The 16,493-nt window shown below is 43.0% G+C and overlaps 1 protein-coding gene across 8 annotated transcripts in view; it reads right to left on the bottom strand.

Moving 5' to 3' along the window:
• ZMIZ1 (zinc finger MIZ-type containing 1) overlaps positions 1-15,997 on the bottom strand; it is a 483,419-nt gene extending 467,422 nt beyond the window's left edge. For 4 of the 8 annotated variants that reach the window (XM_073571235.1, XM_073571231.1, XM_073571238.1 and 1 more), the window contains exon 1: positions 15,741-15,964. The gene's annotated coding sequence lies outside the window, so the exon portion shown is untranslated. The other 4 variants (XM_073571232.1, XM_073571234.1, XM_073571239.1 and 1 more) reach the window with 4 other exon arrangements.
• Positions 15,998-16,493: the final 496 nt, after the last annotated feature.

The following is a 16,493-nucleotide window of genomic DNA, read 5'->3' as shown; positions in this document are numbered from 1 at the left end:
CATTTATTCCATGGTGCTTGACATGTGAAAAGGGGAAATATCGACAAGTATAATAAACATGTGTAAGATAAGTTACACACACGTACATAAGGAGAGGGGACCCTGCCCGCGAGGGCTCACAATCTACAGGGATGGGCGAGGATACAGTAGGAGAGGGTAGAGCAGGTCGTGCGGTGGTTCAGTAGACCGAGGATCATTGCAGGCTGTAGGCTTGTCGGAACAGGTGGGTCTTCAGGTTCTTCTTGAAGGTTTCCGTTGATAGTGAGAGTCTGATGTGTTGCGGCAGAGAGTTCCAGTGTATGGGGGAAGCACGGGAGAAGTCCTGTATGCGGTTGTGGGAAGAAGAGATATGGGGGGAGTAGAGAAGGAGATCTTGAGATGACCGAAGGTTGCGTGCGGGTAGGTACCTAGAGACCATGTCACAGATGTATGGAGGAGACAGGTTGTGGATGGCTTTGTATGTCATGGTTAGGGTTTTGAATTGGAGCCTCTGGGCAATAGGAAGCCAGTGAAGGGCCTGGCATAGGGGGGAGGCTGGGGAATAGCGGGGAGACAGGTGGATTAGTCGGGCAGCAGAGTGTAGGATGGACTGGAGCGGAGCCAGAGTGCCAGAGAGAAGGAGGTTGCAGTAGTCGAGGCGGGAGATAAGAGCATGCACTAGTGTTTTTGTGGTTTCGTGGCTGAGGAATGAGCGGATCTGGGAAATATTTTTGAGTTTGAGGTGGCAAGGGCTTGGATATGCGGTTTGAAAGAGAGCGCAGACAATGACAATGTTTTGTTCCAGATGAAGGTGTCACTGACACAGAAACGAGTTGATGTGATACATTGTAATAAAATATATCCATCTTTTTAAATACTACTTTCAATTGTACTGTTTCTGATCAGCAGTGCAGCAGTGTATACTGCTCCCATCCCATCCACCTCGCAACTTGCATAAGCCTCTACCATAATACATCAAACACACATAGGGCATCTTTCCGGAATGTAAAGAGATAATACTATAGAGCTGAACATCTCCAAAAATAGAACCTCTAGTGTGGAGAAATCCTTCAATAAACTATTAAAGTGTAATGTGACATTTTGGAGAAAAGTGATCTATTTCCACAACAAACAGTACTTCCTTATGTCTCTGTAAAAGGAGATAGTCTTGCTATAGAGATTTTCTCTTAGACCATAACCAAATTAAAGGGAATTTCCAGATACAAAAGAAAAAAAAAAACTGTATGATTTGCCTGTCCCTCTAATGAGTCCCAAAAACCTCCTTAGATCTTCTTTACCCCCCCTAAAGATATCCTTATGGTCTGTTACAGTTTACATTCTGAACTTCCTACCAGCTGTCCCAACCTGCCTCTAGGCTACATTCTCCAAAAGGCAGTGTAACCTGGCTTCTCTGCCATAAATGTATCTGTCCACAGCTCACACACTCCCACTTTCAGTGTCCACCCACAAAGCACCACCCTGATACTTTGACAAGGTCTCAAGATGGATAAATTCCTGCCTGCATAGTTTCCCCTTCCTTTCTAACACTTCTAGTTCACATTGTCTGGAGACTGTTCTGCAGTCAATGTTACAGGAAAGGACATTGGTTTCACACAGGCTCAGCATACTGCAAGGGAGCAAGGACTCATATACTGTATTCACTTATCATAATGTAACATAGCACTCTGGAACACCTCTGAGTCTATGTTCTGTTCAAAGCAGAGGCAAGAAATCCCTGTTCTCTTTTCTTTGAACAGACTGAAGCATAAATTGAGGAACAGGAGTATATGTGTTATAGCTCAAGACCAAGACATAATTTTATATGAAGCTTCTTTCTTAATCTGTGTGTCCAAAAACTCCTTTAACAACAGAAAATAAGAAGGGGGGGGGGGGGGGGGGAGAGAGTTATGGGGTGTACCTAAAACCACATAAATGCATGAAAGACTGTATACGGTTTTGAAATTGGTTTTGATTTAGCTTTATACTGCTGAATCCTCATATCCTGAATATACTCTAAAGCTCCCTGTATATATTAAATAGCTGCCAGATACCAGTTATCGTCCAACTCTCCCACACACAGAACCACTCACTCTTGTGTTCTCTATGAGAGAGAGGCTGCCAGATGTCTCTGGGGTCTGCTTATCCCATTGTGAACAAAATGGTTGGCAGTCCAAAATAGTTACATGACAGTATTATATTTAAGATATATTGATTGTATTGGCTTTTTTAGTGCAATGCCCTATACACACTAAACTGTAGAACAAACTCTTTCACATTGACGGGTTTGGCCGATGTAAGTTTCATGTGTATGGGGCCTTAAACCAGAAGTGTGATGCACCAGCGGCTGTTATAGACACATGATGATTGATTGATTAAATCAGTCATCATCTGCTGGGACAGATGTAGGCTTGGTGTGAGCCCACATCAAAGTCAAGGACAGAACCTTTGACGTACATGTACGTCAAATGTCGTGAAGGCGTTAAAAAGGTATAAACACTCAGAGTAGGAAAATTGCCATTTTTTAAAAAAAAACTTATGTCAAATGTCTGATATTTTCATAAACACAAAAATTTACCATTATCATAAAATATAACATGTCAGAAAAAAAAAAATCTCAGAATCACTGGGATATGTTGAAGCATTCCAGTGTTATTGCCACAAAGTAACACGTCAGATTTTTTTAAAAAATGGCCTGGTCGCTAAAGGGTTAAACACTATTTACATTGAGAAATATGCTGGTAAATGATGTTTCTGAAGGTGAAAGGTTCCTATTAAGTGTTGGCATAAAAGGGAATTTAACTTTGGTGAGGCCACAGCAAGACAATCTGTGGCCAACCAATACTTCTTTGCCTAACTGGCCTCCACTGATATGTAGCCACACAGGAGTCTTGGGAAGTCAATGCTCCATAGATGTCAATGGCACAACAAAGGTATGGTGGTCTGGCAGGTGTCTTGTCAAAATACTTGGTGTTGGCAACACAGCGGGCTATCTGTTGCCAGCTTTTGCTACTAAACCATACAGCCTTTCAAAACTATTTGGACTCCAAGCAACACGTTTAACATAAGCTGAAGCTAGATCTTTATGGATTGCTTCTTTATGAATGAGAAGGCAAACAAAATGCATGGAAGCTCATTTTTAGTTAAGAATACCATATAAACTCAAGGGCTCGCTCACATTGGCTAATAGTCATCTCTGATAAGCCTGACGAGTGCTATCCGATGTCTCAATGTTATAGTATGGGCTCGGCCATCTAGCGTCTTTTTTCTCATGCAGAGTTGAAATGAGAAAAAAAAACCGCTGCATTTTGTGATTGGCAGCATATATTAGACAGTGTGCACCCATACAACTCTATGTGTGAGTGAAAAACATCAGACTGCCCTCAGATATCATCCCAGTGCAGTCCGATATACATTGACTCACAGAATGGACAATCGGATCACAGTAATGCCGGAGTCACATTAGTGTACAGCATCGGATGCGATTTACTAATGACCCACGGCTCCAGCCCTGCTGCGAGAGGGATCCAAGTGTCAGTGCTTTCTGCTCCGATCCGCTCACATGACAGGATCGGTGCACTGCTGCGGAGGAGACGGAGAAAGTAATTTCTCCATCTCCTCCATTAACGGCATCCAAGAGAATCGCACTGCAGTCGGATATCACCCAAGACTTATATGGGTGCATGCGATACAGTGGGTTTCAAATCACGGATGTAATGGCAGCATGCTGCAATTTTAACCGCATGACAAATTGGTATGAGAAAATAATGGCAGATGTGAGCTGCACCATAGAGTAACATCGGTCCGAGTGCAATCTAATTTATCGTCTGATTACATCGCAAGTGGGAGAGAGCCCTAAAATGACACTCGTCTAAATCGCAGCAGAGTTTCAACCGATGGTCATTTGCATATAGCATCCAATTCTCTCACGAGAGAATCATCGGATGCTGCATGCTAGAGCGAGCCCTGAAGATGGACACACAAGATTTTTAGAGGAAGAACATAGCTAAGAGGACAATACAGTTGGATGGACTGGCTGGATTTTTACATGTCTTAACTCTTTTCCTTTTCAGGATTCGATAGCTGTCAACAAAACAAACCTTTGGCCAACAACTATCTTTCCTGACTTCTCCATAAACAGAAATCTCGTCACAGCTGGGTGTCCCTGTGTAATCGATGCGAGTTGCTGCCAGACTCCTCTGGCAGTGGCTTATCCTCTGTAGGACAAAAGCAGTAGAAATTCAACAGGTGATATCCTTCTTGTATAATGTCGAGGGGGAGTTCTCTTCACACAAACTAGATTACGGTATTTGACTGACGGACATATAAATAGGAAAATAAGACAAACAGCTGCTGGCTAAACAGTCATAGTATGTTTATGGCCAGCCTATAGGGCCCCATACAAAACAAATAGCTGTTGGCCGAAAGATGGTTCAGCTCGATCTGTCGAGGGAGAGTTGGGAGGCCCCCATACACATCAGCATGTAGGCTTAAGGTCCCGTTACATTTAGCGATGCACCAGCGATCCCGACGATACGACCCGGTCAGGATCGCTGGTGCATCGCTAAATGGTCGCTAATGAGCTGCCAAACAGGCATATCTCACCAGCAATGCAGCAGCGGTCGGCGGTCGTCACTTACCTGTCACACGCAGAGAGGGTGATGTCTTCCACCCGCGTCCATGGAGTCGCTCGTCGATGCGAGTAGGAAGCAGACGACGAGAAATGGACCATCCCGTTCTCGCGTGATCAGCGATATCCAGCGGGGAGCCGGGTCGGAGGTAAGTGTCACATGTAGCGTCACAAAATCGGTGACGCTTTAGCGATATTGCTAACGATCTTGCTATGTGTGAAGGGGGCTTTAGTCTGCTGGTATCAGTGGGCTCAGCCTAAGTCTAAACCTTGCCAATGCTTGTTTAGTGTGTATGGGGCCTTTTGTGACGTTATAGCGATATCGCTATGTGTGATACTTACCTCCGACCGGCTCCCCCACTGTCCATCGCTGACCGCGAGAGAATGTCCGACTCCATTTCTCGTCGGGCGCTTCCTGCTGGCACCGACGAGCGACGCGTGGAGGCGGGAGGACGCCAGGATCACTGTGTGTGAAAGGTGAGTATCATCCGCTGTATCGCTGCTGCATCGCTGAGATCTGCCTGTGTGACTGCTCACTAGCGATCATTTAGCGATGCACCAGCGATCCTGACCGGGTCGGATCGCTGGTGCATCGCTAAATGTAAAGGGGCCTTTAGTCACTGCCTAGACAGAAATGGCTGATAACAGGGAACAGTAGATCACAGTCACCTACATGTCAAACGTAAACTTTTATAAACTGTAGACAAATTGTATAATTAGCTTCACTTGAAATTGTGTTTCTCCTTGAAATAATGTTAGCCGGCAGCTCTGCTTCTTTTACTGCAGCCTAGCCATGAATGAGTTACCTTATCCTTAAACATTAACCAGAACCTATTGTGCAGCAGGAAGATAACACACAGGAGCAAAACACACATAAAAGGAGCAAGCAGTGCACCAAGAAGAGAAAACCTGCAGGTAGAACACAAATCCATGAATAAGTCTACTGTGCAAACGGAATAAATTCCACAGGGCAGAAACATCCTGGCTGGCCACAGGTTAACTTGCCACCTTGCTTTCTTAAGAGAAAATTTATAATATATATATATATATATATATATATATATATATATATATACATATATATACATATACACACATACATACACACACAGAGAATGGAAGCAGCACCGCATTGGAAATATTCTAATAGGTGGTCGCACTGTATATCCATAACATATATGGTTGCCACAAGGGGCATATCTATCAAGGCGCACATACAAACTATACATTCAGTATTAGGGATGGTGGAAGTTAGAGATGTCGGGCCACTGCCAATCAATATTTTTGGGCATAGTAAGTCGTTTAGAGACAAAACCAGAAGTTGTCACCAAAAAGCAGTCTTTTATTTATAATGTTCTGGGAAAGACCTTACAATACTACATGCTTAATAAAAGATATATAAAAGCACAATAATTACCGATGCACAGCTGGACAGTAAAGATCTGACTGCTGCAGCTCAGACACAAGTGCTTTTAGCCATGTTAGTGGAAGAGGCCACACAGTTTCTCCTCGCAGATGGATGTAAAGGTCACAAATGTGATTCTGCTTCCCGTCAGGAAACAGAACAATGCATAAGGCAGCATCTCACCCCTCCCCCAGTAGGGACATGTCCCCAGCACAGAATAGGAAGCACATAGGTTATACTGGCTAGAACCGAACAGTCAATCTAAACAAGACCAGCAGCAATAATGAGATCACATTACCTAAGAAATACTTTGGACGTGTAGTTATTTTCATCTTTATGACCAGTGTATCAGTGTGTGCAATGTACACTAAGCATACATGTGATACCATTCCTGGTATACTACCTGAGGTAAATGTAGCCAACGCTCCATAATGGACCACTGGCCTCAGAAACAGACAAAACGTATGTTGGTACCCATGGAGGGCAGGTGACTGATCAAGGAGCTCTGCATGAATTCTACACGGGCTCAATGTGTGTTCTAGGCCTCCGAAGTCACACCTCGCTCCTTTCATTATTATTAGTGGCATCTAGCAAGCAAAACTGCAACATTATTTGCATGACACTGCCTGTCCTGCAGAACCCTCTCCAAACAAAAGAGGCAGAAAGAGACCCCCAGACTCCACTACACAACAGACAGCTGCTTACAGGGTCAGATTTCAGAGATTTCCCCAGGGGAGAAACACCGCAGGCTTAGGGGGAGGAGGAGGAGAAGGGTTTACAGACCTGCCACTTCTTACAACAAGATGACCACTGAACCTCCCAAAATAAATCCTGTCTTGGCTTGTAATAAATAGTAAACCATGTTTATGTAGCGGTGGCATTTCATACAGGGCTATGCACTTTATGGGTATATTCACATGCAGCAGATTTGTTAAAGAAACTAATGCGACTGAAAATTAGTCCGATTTAACTAGAGTTATTTTACCAACAAATACAAATTTCTACAAGATTCATTCAAGTGAGACAGTTGTAGTAAGAACTCTACCATATCAGAATCCCCCCTTAGGTCCTCATTGTGATGGCAGTAATGTTACACATTTTAGCATCTGTAAAATGGCTGCAAAAAGTGTTGCCATATGACCTGCAGATTGGGTGGAGAACATTTTGCAGCAGATTTTCATAGCATGACCTGCATGATTTTTGCCATGCAGATCCCTGCGGTTTACTCCCTAGCATGTCAACTCAAACAGATCAAAATCTGCAACAAAGCCATAATCAATTTCAATCATCAAATCTGCAGTTTACTTAATGTTGTAGATTTCTCTGGTAATGGCCTGTGGTTCTGAAGCAACAATTGCAAGTGTGGATTTAATTCAATGACATTTCTTCTTTTCAGATTCTGCAGGAAGAGCCACAGAGGTAAATCTGCCCAGTTGCCTATATTCCTGTGACGTTGCTTAGAAAGTAATCCACAGAAAATAAGACGCATGTAGATTTATGTTTAGATTTACATTTTGTTGCTTCCTCTAGATTTGTCTGTTCCAAGCCTATTCAAATTCCAGGAGCCAGGTAGCAATCTACCTAGCAGTTTGCATCTAGCGCCTAGACTTTTGCATCTGTACCATTAGAATACGTTCACACAATAAGGGCTCAAGCACACAGCAGCCATGTGGTGAATAAAAAAAATGTATTCATATTTCTCATAGCTCATTGTTCCAAAAGCTTTATAGCAGACATGTCAACCTTGCAGAGACCTTCATTTATACGTCACCTCTAGTGCTATGCCACTGAGCAAGAATAGGAGCACTGAAATCTCTAAAATTAATAAAAGGGTGTTCCCAGCATCACAACCATTCACACATACAGCATGGATGGGCAAACTCAACCATCGCCCTTGTGGAGATGTAGGACACGCGACCCCAAAACTCATGGCTGGTGAAGGTCTCAGCGGTAAGATCACCGTGATCAGACATCACTGATCCAAAAAAAACAGTGATTCTAGGAACATTCCACTGATTTAAAAAATATCATTTTGTATGAAAAAATTAACACTAGCCTTTTTTGTATTAACTTTAGCCACTTAAAAATTATACTATTTAAAAAGAGTAGGACATCCTTTGTACTACATGCTGTTGAAATCTACCGTATTTTATTTCTTACTCGTCCCGCTCCCTTCTTATGCTGTAAATCAATTAGGTCCTAAAAGAAGTCAGTAAAAATTGACTAATAATCCGACAGGTGGAAAGGAACCCTCTACAATCATGTGAGTGAAAACAATAACAAAACTTTATTAATAATAAATTCCAATAAAATACCATAAAAGTCTAGAGTGATGTGAATGTAAAGAACAACAAGTAGAAAAACAGACGGTAGTATACAGTAGAACCAAATAAGAAAATTACAAATGAATAAAGAACAAGTAATATATCAGTTAATGCATTTAACCTATTAGAACATGAAGTTTTCCATGTATTCCTATAAAGCATTGGTTACACGTAATGTAGATACCTTATGCATAACCAAGTATTTCCTTTATAAAGTGCTTAGTACCAGTCAGGTACAGTTGTGGCCAAAAGTATTGACACCCCTGCAATTCTGTCAGATAATACTCAGTTTCTTCCTGAAAATGATTGCAAACACAAATTCTCTGGTATTATCTTCATTTGTCTTAAATGAAAAAACACAAAAGAGAATGAAGCAAAAAGCAAAACATTGATCATTTCACACAAAACTCCAAAAATGGGCCAGACAAAAGTATTGGCACCCTCAGCCTAATACTTGGTTGCACAACCTTTAGCCAAAATAACTGCGACCAACCACTTCCGGTAACCATCAATGAGTTTCTTACAATGCTCTGCTGGAATTTTAGACCATTCTTCTTTGGCAAACTGCTCCAGGTCCCTGATATTTGAAGGGTGCCTTCTCCAAACTGCCATTTTTAGATCTCTCCACAGGTGTCCTATGGGATTCAGGTCTGGACTCATTGATGGTCACCTTAGAAGTCTCCAGCGCTTTCTCTCAAACCATTATCTAGTGCTTTTTGAAATGTGTTTTGGGTCATTGTCCTGCTGGAAGACCCATGACCTCTGAGGGAGACCCAGCTTTCTCACACTGGGCCCTACATTAAGCTGCAAAATTTGTTGGTAGTCTTCTGACTTCATAATGCCATGCACACGGTCAAGCAGTCCAGTGCCAGAGGCAGCAAAGCAACCCCAAAACATCAGGGAACCTCCGCCATGTTTGACTGTAGGGACCATGTTCTTTTCTTTGAATGCCTCTTTTTTTCTCCTGTAAACTCTATGTTGATGCCTTTGCCCAAAAAGCTCTACTTTTGTCTCATCTGACCAGAGAGCATTCTTCCAAAACGTTTTAGGCTTTTTCAGGTAAGTTTTGGCAAACTCCAGCCTGGCTTTATGTCTCGGGGTAAGAAGCGGGGTCTTCCTGGGTCTCCTACCATACAGTCCCTTTTCATTCAGATGCCGACGGATAGTACGGGTTGACACTGTTGTACCCTCGGACTGCAGGGCAGCTTGAACTTGTTTGGATGTTAGTCGAGGTTGTTTATCCAACATCCGCACAATCTTGCGTTGAAATCTCTTGTCAATTTTTCTTTTCTGTCCACATCTAGGGAGGTTAGCCACAGTGCCATGGGCTTTAAACTTCTTGATGACATTGCGCACGGTAGACACAGGAACATTCAGGTCTTTGGAGATGGACTTGTAGCCTTGAGATTGCTCATGCTTCCTCACAATTTGTTTCTCAAGTCCTCAGACAGTTCTTTGGTCTTCTTTCTTTTCTCCATGCTCAATGTGGTACACACAAGGACACAGGACAGAGGTTGAGTCAACTTTAATCCATGTCAACTGGCTGCAAGTGTGATTTAGTTATTGCCAACACCTGTTAGGTGCCACAGGTAAGTTACAGGTGCTGTTAATTACACAAATTAGAGAAGCATCACATGATTTTTCGAACAGTGCCAATACTTTTGTCCACCCTCTTTTTTATGTTTGGTGTGGAATTATATCCAATTTGGCTTTAGGACAATTCTTTTTGTGTTTTTTCATTTAAGACAAATTAAATGAAGATAATAATACCAAAGAATTTGTGTTTGCAATCATTTTCAGGAAGAAACTGAGTATTATCTGACAGAATTGCAGGGACGTGTCAATACTTTTGGCCACAACTGTACATGTCTGACAAAAGATATACACCTTTTCACATATCAATACCAACGTAATAACAACACAAAAGAAAACAACTAAACAAAATGCAAAGTGGTAAGCATCCCCAACCAGCCCTCTTGACGTGCATTATGCACCCCTTCTGAAGATGATACGCGAAACGTACAAGGAGGCCACTGGCAGTCCTTACCCCTTCGGTATTATAATTTACCAGTTACTATGCAGTTTATTTTTTGTGTAGTACACATGTAACCAACACTTTATAGATAACATTGAAAACAGCATGTTTTATTATGTTATCATGCAGTGTCTTTGGGTTACATTACTATCGGCACAAATGCATTAACTGGTTCTTCATTCATTTATAATTTGCTTACTGATTCCATGGCTACAAACCTATGGTATACTATCATCAGTTTTTCTACTCTGTGTTCTTTGCATTCACATCACTTTAGACTTTTATGCCTTTTTATTGGAAATTAATGTAATAAAGTTTTGATACTGTTTTCAATCACATTATTGTTAGGTGTCCATTTCCTCTTGTCTGATTATCATCCTTTCTTATATTACCTATGCACTAATATACCTAGGTAGACTACTGTAAAATCATAGCTGGTGTATACCATACTGTAAAGCATTTATTTTACCCTTTCATGGGGGAATAAGCAATCTCTTTAACTTGCCTATTCATATTTTGAGACTAAAAAGAAACATTCCTGTAAAGGTGGGTAGCAAGGTGGCCCAGTGGTTAGCACTGTTGCTTTGCTGGGGTTTAATCCCACCAAGGACAACATCTGCAAGGAGTTTGGAAGTTCTCCCTGTGTTTGTGTGGGTTTCCTCTGGGTTCTCCGGTTTCCTCCCACATTCCAAAGACAATGATACGGAATGTAGATTGTGAGCCCCAATGGGGACAGTGATAACGTCTGTAAAGCGCTGTAGAATTCATGGTGCTAGTAAATAAAAAGGTACGTCAAACCACAGAGAGCAGGTAATGTTAGCTACAACACACTCTAGTAAGTTTGATGTAACAAGTCATTTTTAACTGACCTTATCTCAGTTTTTAGGAACCTCTTAGTGTGATCTATTGGAAGTCCTGCTGCTGGGATATCTGTAAAGGCCCCGTCACACTAAGCGATCTCGCTAGCGACATCACTGATTTGGTGACGGGGATCAGCGACCGACCCCCCTGCCGGTTATCGCTGTTCGTGCTCGAGCGGTCTGGACCGTTTTTTCGATCGCTGGTCTCCCGCTGCCCAGCGTGCCCGAGGTAAACGTCGGGTGTCCAGGAGTCGCGCGGATAGTCGTTACATTAGAAACCAGCGCCGCTGGTCCTGATTGCTGGCGCTGTCTATGTGACATCTCACCAGCGATCAGTCTAACGATGTCCCAGCGATCCCATCATGTCGGATCGTTGGTAGGGTCGCTGGGACATCGTTTAGTGTGACGGGGACGGGGCCTTAACCTGTGAGAGAACCTCGCAACAAGTGGTCAATAATCCTGCAGCACCCCCAAAATTTTCATTGTGGGAGTACTAGATCCCCAGCTTAAAGCAACCAGTTGAATATGGACTCTAGCAGGCAATGATTCTTGGGAAATTATATGTAAATTAGCTCTGTTGCAGAAATGGAAGAGGGAAAATATTGGTCTATTTAGGAGTGATAATCATTATCATCACGGAACGATTACGTAGAAACACTTGTTCTCGAGTATTAGCTAGTCTATACAGGCAGAAAATCACCTGTCGAAAGAGCAAAATGCTTGTTCTTTGGGTGCAATGATTTTTAAACCTGCTTGAAAATTGCCCCTATTAGTAGAATATTATGCCACTTAAACAGGTGATGTGCTGGCGATGACATGCTATGGGCATGGAACATGTACGCACAGAATGATCTTTAACAGGCCAGTAAACCACCACCAACCAGCTCTCTTAAAATGAAGGTCGTATCGCGCCACTACCTTTCCTAGGTTTTATTTGCAAGGAAAAAAAAATGCTGTTCTCCGATAGAGCTAATTTGCATACCCCGTTCTCATTCCATGGTTCATTCATGACAGGCTTATCTTCCAATATGATAGACTGTCTGTTGCCAATATCCACTGTGGCTTATAATGAGAGACCCTTCAAAATATTTTCCATTTTCTATGAGAGTTGTTTTGGCTAGATTTCTTTTTTCAAGGAGACAGCCACGTTAACAAATCAAGATTATACGAATTTATCAATGAAACACATTCCATGACGGAGGTACAAAAGAAACCCCACATTGTTTACTCAGAATGTATGCCATGAGGAAACGGCAGACGCTTACACGCTGTACTATCAAATGCCTTTTCTAGACAAATATTTTTGAACTTATGAAACAGTTTAGTTATAAAAATAGATGTAGCTAGGAAGGAGACAGCAATTCATAAAATGCTGTTGTAGATGCCTGACTACAATGTAAACGAGTTAACAGGCTTATTTACTTGTTCACAGCATATTAAAACAGTGGAACACATTGCTAAACTCAGTTCTCCCCCCCCCCCCATTTAGCCTCCAAGTCACACGTGCTCTGCTGCAGACCTTGCTGCTCAATGTGCCTTTTGTCTGGAGGCTGGTGTTTCAACATCCTAGTCTTGAACACAAGAAAAAAAAAAAAAAAAGGGGGTCAGCACAAGTCTTCTGTCATTCATAAACCTGAATCAGTGCTCAGTGAACACCAGTCTCTCCTCCCCCCTTCTCCACAGAAGATTGATGCCACAATATAACAAAAACACCCCAGCCTCCAAGAAGGCACAGCACCAAAACCTGTCTGCCAACCCCAAGCGGGGTGAGAAAAGACTGCGCCGCCACACTCAGTCCTATGGCTCCTAATTTAGTGTCCTGGAAGCCAAAAACCTGTTTGTATGGGTGAGCTGTACAGCTAAAACAACTCAGAAATGGTCATCTCAAATGAAAATAAATAGTAAAATAACCAAAAACAAGTTGATTTTGTAAATGACTTTAGCAGTATCTTTAAAAGGCTGCATTTAGCAAAACTATCAAAAAGTTATAGTACTTTTAGCATATGAAATATTTAATGTTTCCCATTCTGGATCCAACACTATGCTGCAAGATTATCTCTGACATCTATTGTTATTTAGAACACACTGGCTACATAGAAGCTTTAAATAAATGCTCATTTTCCCATGGGCATGTTTTGGTCATTATTTGGTATTATTTTTTTAAAAAGTGTAAAAAAAAAAAAAAAAAAAGAGTAGTGAGTAAAACCAAAAAAAAAAAAAGTAACATATAGCTCAACATGAACAAGTTCGCAAGTTTACAATCTGTAAACCCCAATGGCTTAAAATGTAATCCGGCATTTTGACAGGAAGAGAGCACTGCACTTCTGGTTTTGGCTTACAAATATTGATGCAAAATACTGATAAACACATGCCTCCATGAAAATGGTCTACATTACTTACACTTTGGGCCAAACCGTTGTGTGAACAGAGCCTAACTTTTACCTATAAACGATCCAGCTAAACTTACTCCTTTGACAGAAGATTCCACAAGAGCAGACCTCTCAGTCTCCCACATATGTAAACATATAAAAGTGTGTGCTCCCTGGAAAACCATATATTCAAGACATTTCTTTCTGTAGTCTCACGTGAATTTTGCTGCCAGTACACCATCCAAATATCCAAGCTGTAAATTCTGGCCTGAATGGCAAGGCATGGATTCCAAAGTCAACATCCATAGAAATAAAAGTAAAAGCAGCATGGGGAAACAGAAGGCACTAGGCAAGCTAATAGACAGGGCATAAAGCACAACCGTATCATAAACACCTATAGCTTCTGAAGGGCCAACAGGACTAGAGAATGGCCAGTCTCCATCACACCAGTTGAGCAGATAGCATTTAAAATAAAAGAGAAAAAAAAATGCACAACACAACCCACATACTTGGTTATTTTTCTTCACCGCTCTCATACCATCTCGTTGGAAACCTCTGAAAGAGCATTTGTTCAGGCTGCCAAGTTAAATCCTCCTTTCTCATGTCAAGGCTTTGAAAAAGCAGTCAGAACACCAGCTACACTGAGATCTACCGGAGTAAAAGGAGAAAAGCAATTCCTTTGGCACCATAGAACCATTAAGCCTTTTGCAGATTATGAACTGAAGCACAAGAATATCCACTCTGCTCAACCAGACGGTAATGCAGTCTCATGGTGGTACTGTACATCATACCTACAGCTCTGCAAAGCAAGCAAGATGTGTGTGTATTAGGTTATCCCCAAGCAGGGGCTTTTTCTACATACTTAATATGTCTTTATGTGTCATGCAATATGCTCAGTTATTAATATAATATGAAAAAAAACTGTTGTATAATATTAACACTAATAACGATAAATAATAAATTAAAATTAAACAAATGCTTTGTTGCCTTCCTTACAGTAAATTATCAGCGTAAAAGAATTTTGTAATCCAGAAGTCTCTAATAAGGGAAAGAAATTCACATTGCTCTGATGTCAGGTCTTAGAAGCCACTCTCACACTATCATTCAGCAACACAGTGCAGTGTCCTAACCCTACACATAGTGACCATATACATACACAGTGACCCATACAGTGAGCATACAAATGGGACATGGAAAATCTGTGTATTGGACTGGTTGGAGGGAGAATGAATGGAACGTGTTGGTGAATGGTCTCCCAGGGCACACAGGGTTAATCCCAATCTGGCAATGGCTGCAGACATTAGAGGAGCATTTTCAGAAAATCCACCAGTAACTATCAGCTGCTTTGCTATAAGAAAACTTAGAAAGCCAAGGGGAAGGGGGATTTCTTCCACTGAACTTTTAAATAAGTTCACAAGATAAAAGTTTGGGTGAAACTTTTCCTCCAAGGCTTTTGCTCCACTGGGAGCAGACAATATCTACATTTTAGGTCTGAAGGGGGGTCAGCACACATTCCTTGAGTGTTTTAAAAAGGAGCATTTCTAGAGGCAGCTAACTCACTGATAGCCCTGGGAAGGGGGAGGGATTCCTAAGAAAGCAGAGGTCCTTTTCAAATCCCTTCCCAGCTCTTGTGCTGGTTACTGGGACCTCCGCACATCCAGACATAGCACAGGGCTGAGCAGCCTCCATTCTGCACCTGAGCAGCAGAGCCATAGCAGACACCATTAATATTAATGGCCAGCACGATCGCCACCATTGCACTACGCCAGCCAGCAGAGAATCCACCTCACAGCCAGGGGCGTCAGACCCACTACTGGCACCAATGTGGCCACAGACCCTGGGGACACCAGCACGCTGCTTGCCCACCAAGCTAACACTCAAGTGTGCCAGGCATCACAACAAAAGGAAAACCAGCTCACCCCACACACGGCCAGGACGCCAAGGGCAACTTTCTCCATGGCAGCACAATGCCCAGAGACCCGCTGACCTCACACAGGCTGCTGGCCGGAATGCCCACTGCCACGGCCAGCCTGCGGGGCACACACACAGCGTGTCCGTCCTCCCACGGGATCCCACGATCCTTCCCTGATCCATTGTTTGGGAGAAGCTCTCATGGAGGTGTGAGGAGAGAGGAAACTTACCAGCTGAAGGCAGGAGAGCGGGCAGCCGGGCAGCCCCGTCAGCACATGCACAACATCCCCTGGTGGTCGGGCACCTCTCCGCCTGGCACTGCACTTCCTCCCCCTATTCCTGCAGCTTTCCGTCCTTTTTTTGCCCACAGACAGTAAAAGGAGCTCAGTGTTAGTGGGTGAGTAAGTGAATCAACTAGCAGGGAGCACAGTAAGTTGAAGTGTCAAATTACATAGCCTATTCTATTACCATGCCTGGCGGTGGGCGGGAAAACCCGGCCTGTGCTGCTGCTCCGACACTGGAGCTGGAGGAGGACGCACGACATGACTGGAGCTGGACTCTGCTGCCTGTGCGACGGCAGGTGGATGGCGGAGGAACACACTGCAGCTACCCCTCATACAGGAGCTACAGGGGGTGCAGGGGGCTCCTAGACAGCAGTCACCTCATATACAGGAGCTATGGGGGCTCCTATACAGCAGTCACCTCATATACAGGAGCTATGGGGGCTCCTATACAGCAGTCACCTCATATACAGGGGGTGCAGGGGGCTCCTATACAGCAGTCACCTCATATACAGGGGGTGCAGGGAGCTCCTATACAGCAGTCACCTCATATACAGGGGGTGCAGGGGGCTCCTATACAGCAGTCACCTCATATACAGGGGGTGCAGGGGGCTCCTATACAGCAGTCACCTCATATACAGGAGCTATGGGGGGTGCAGGGAGCTCATATCCAGCAGTCACCTCATATACAGGGGGTGCAGG

The sequence above is a fragment of the Dendrobates tinctorius genome, unplaced genomic scaffold (genome assembly GCF_039654945.1).
Source record: "Dendrobates tinctorius isolate UK_male_01 unplaced genomic scaffold, ASM3965494v1 ptg000028l, whole genome shotgun sequence".
Classification (NCBI taxonomy): Eukaryota; Metazoa; Chordata; class Amphibia; order Anura; family Dendrobatidae; genus Dendrobates; species Dendrobates tinctorius.
The sequence above is the reverse complement of the archived record's forward strand: the minus strand, read 5'-3'. Positions and strand labels throughout refer to the sequence as shown.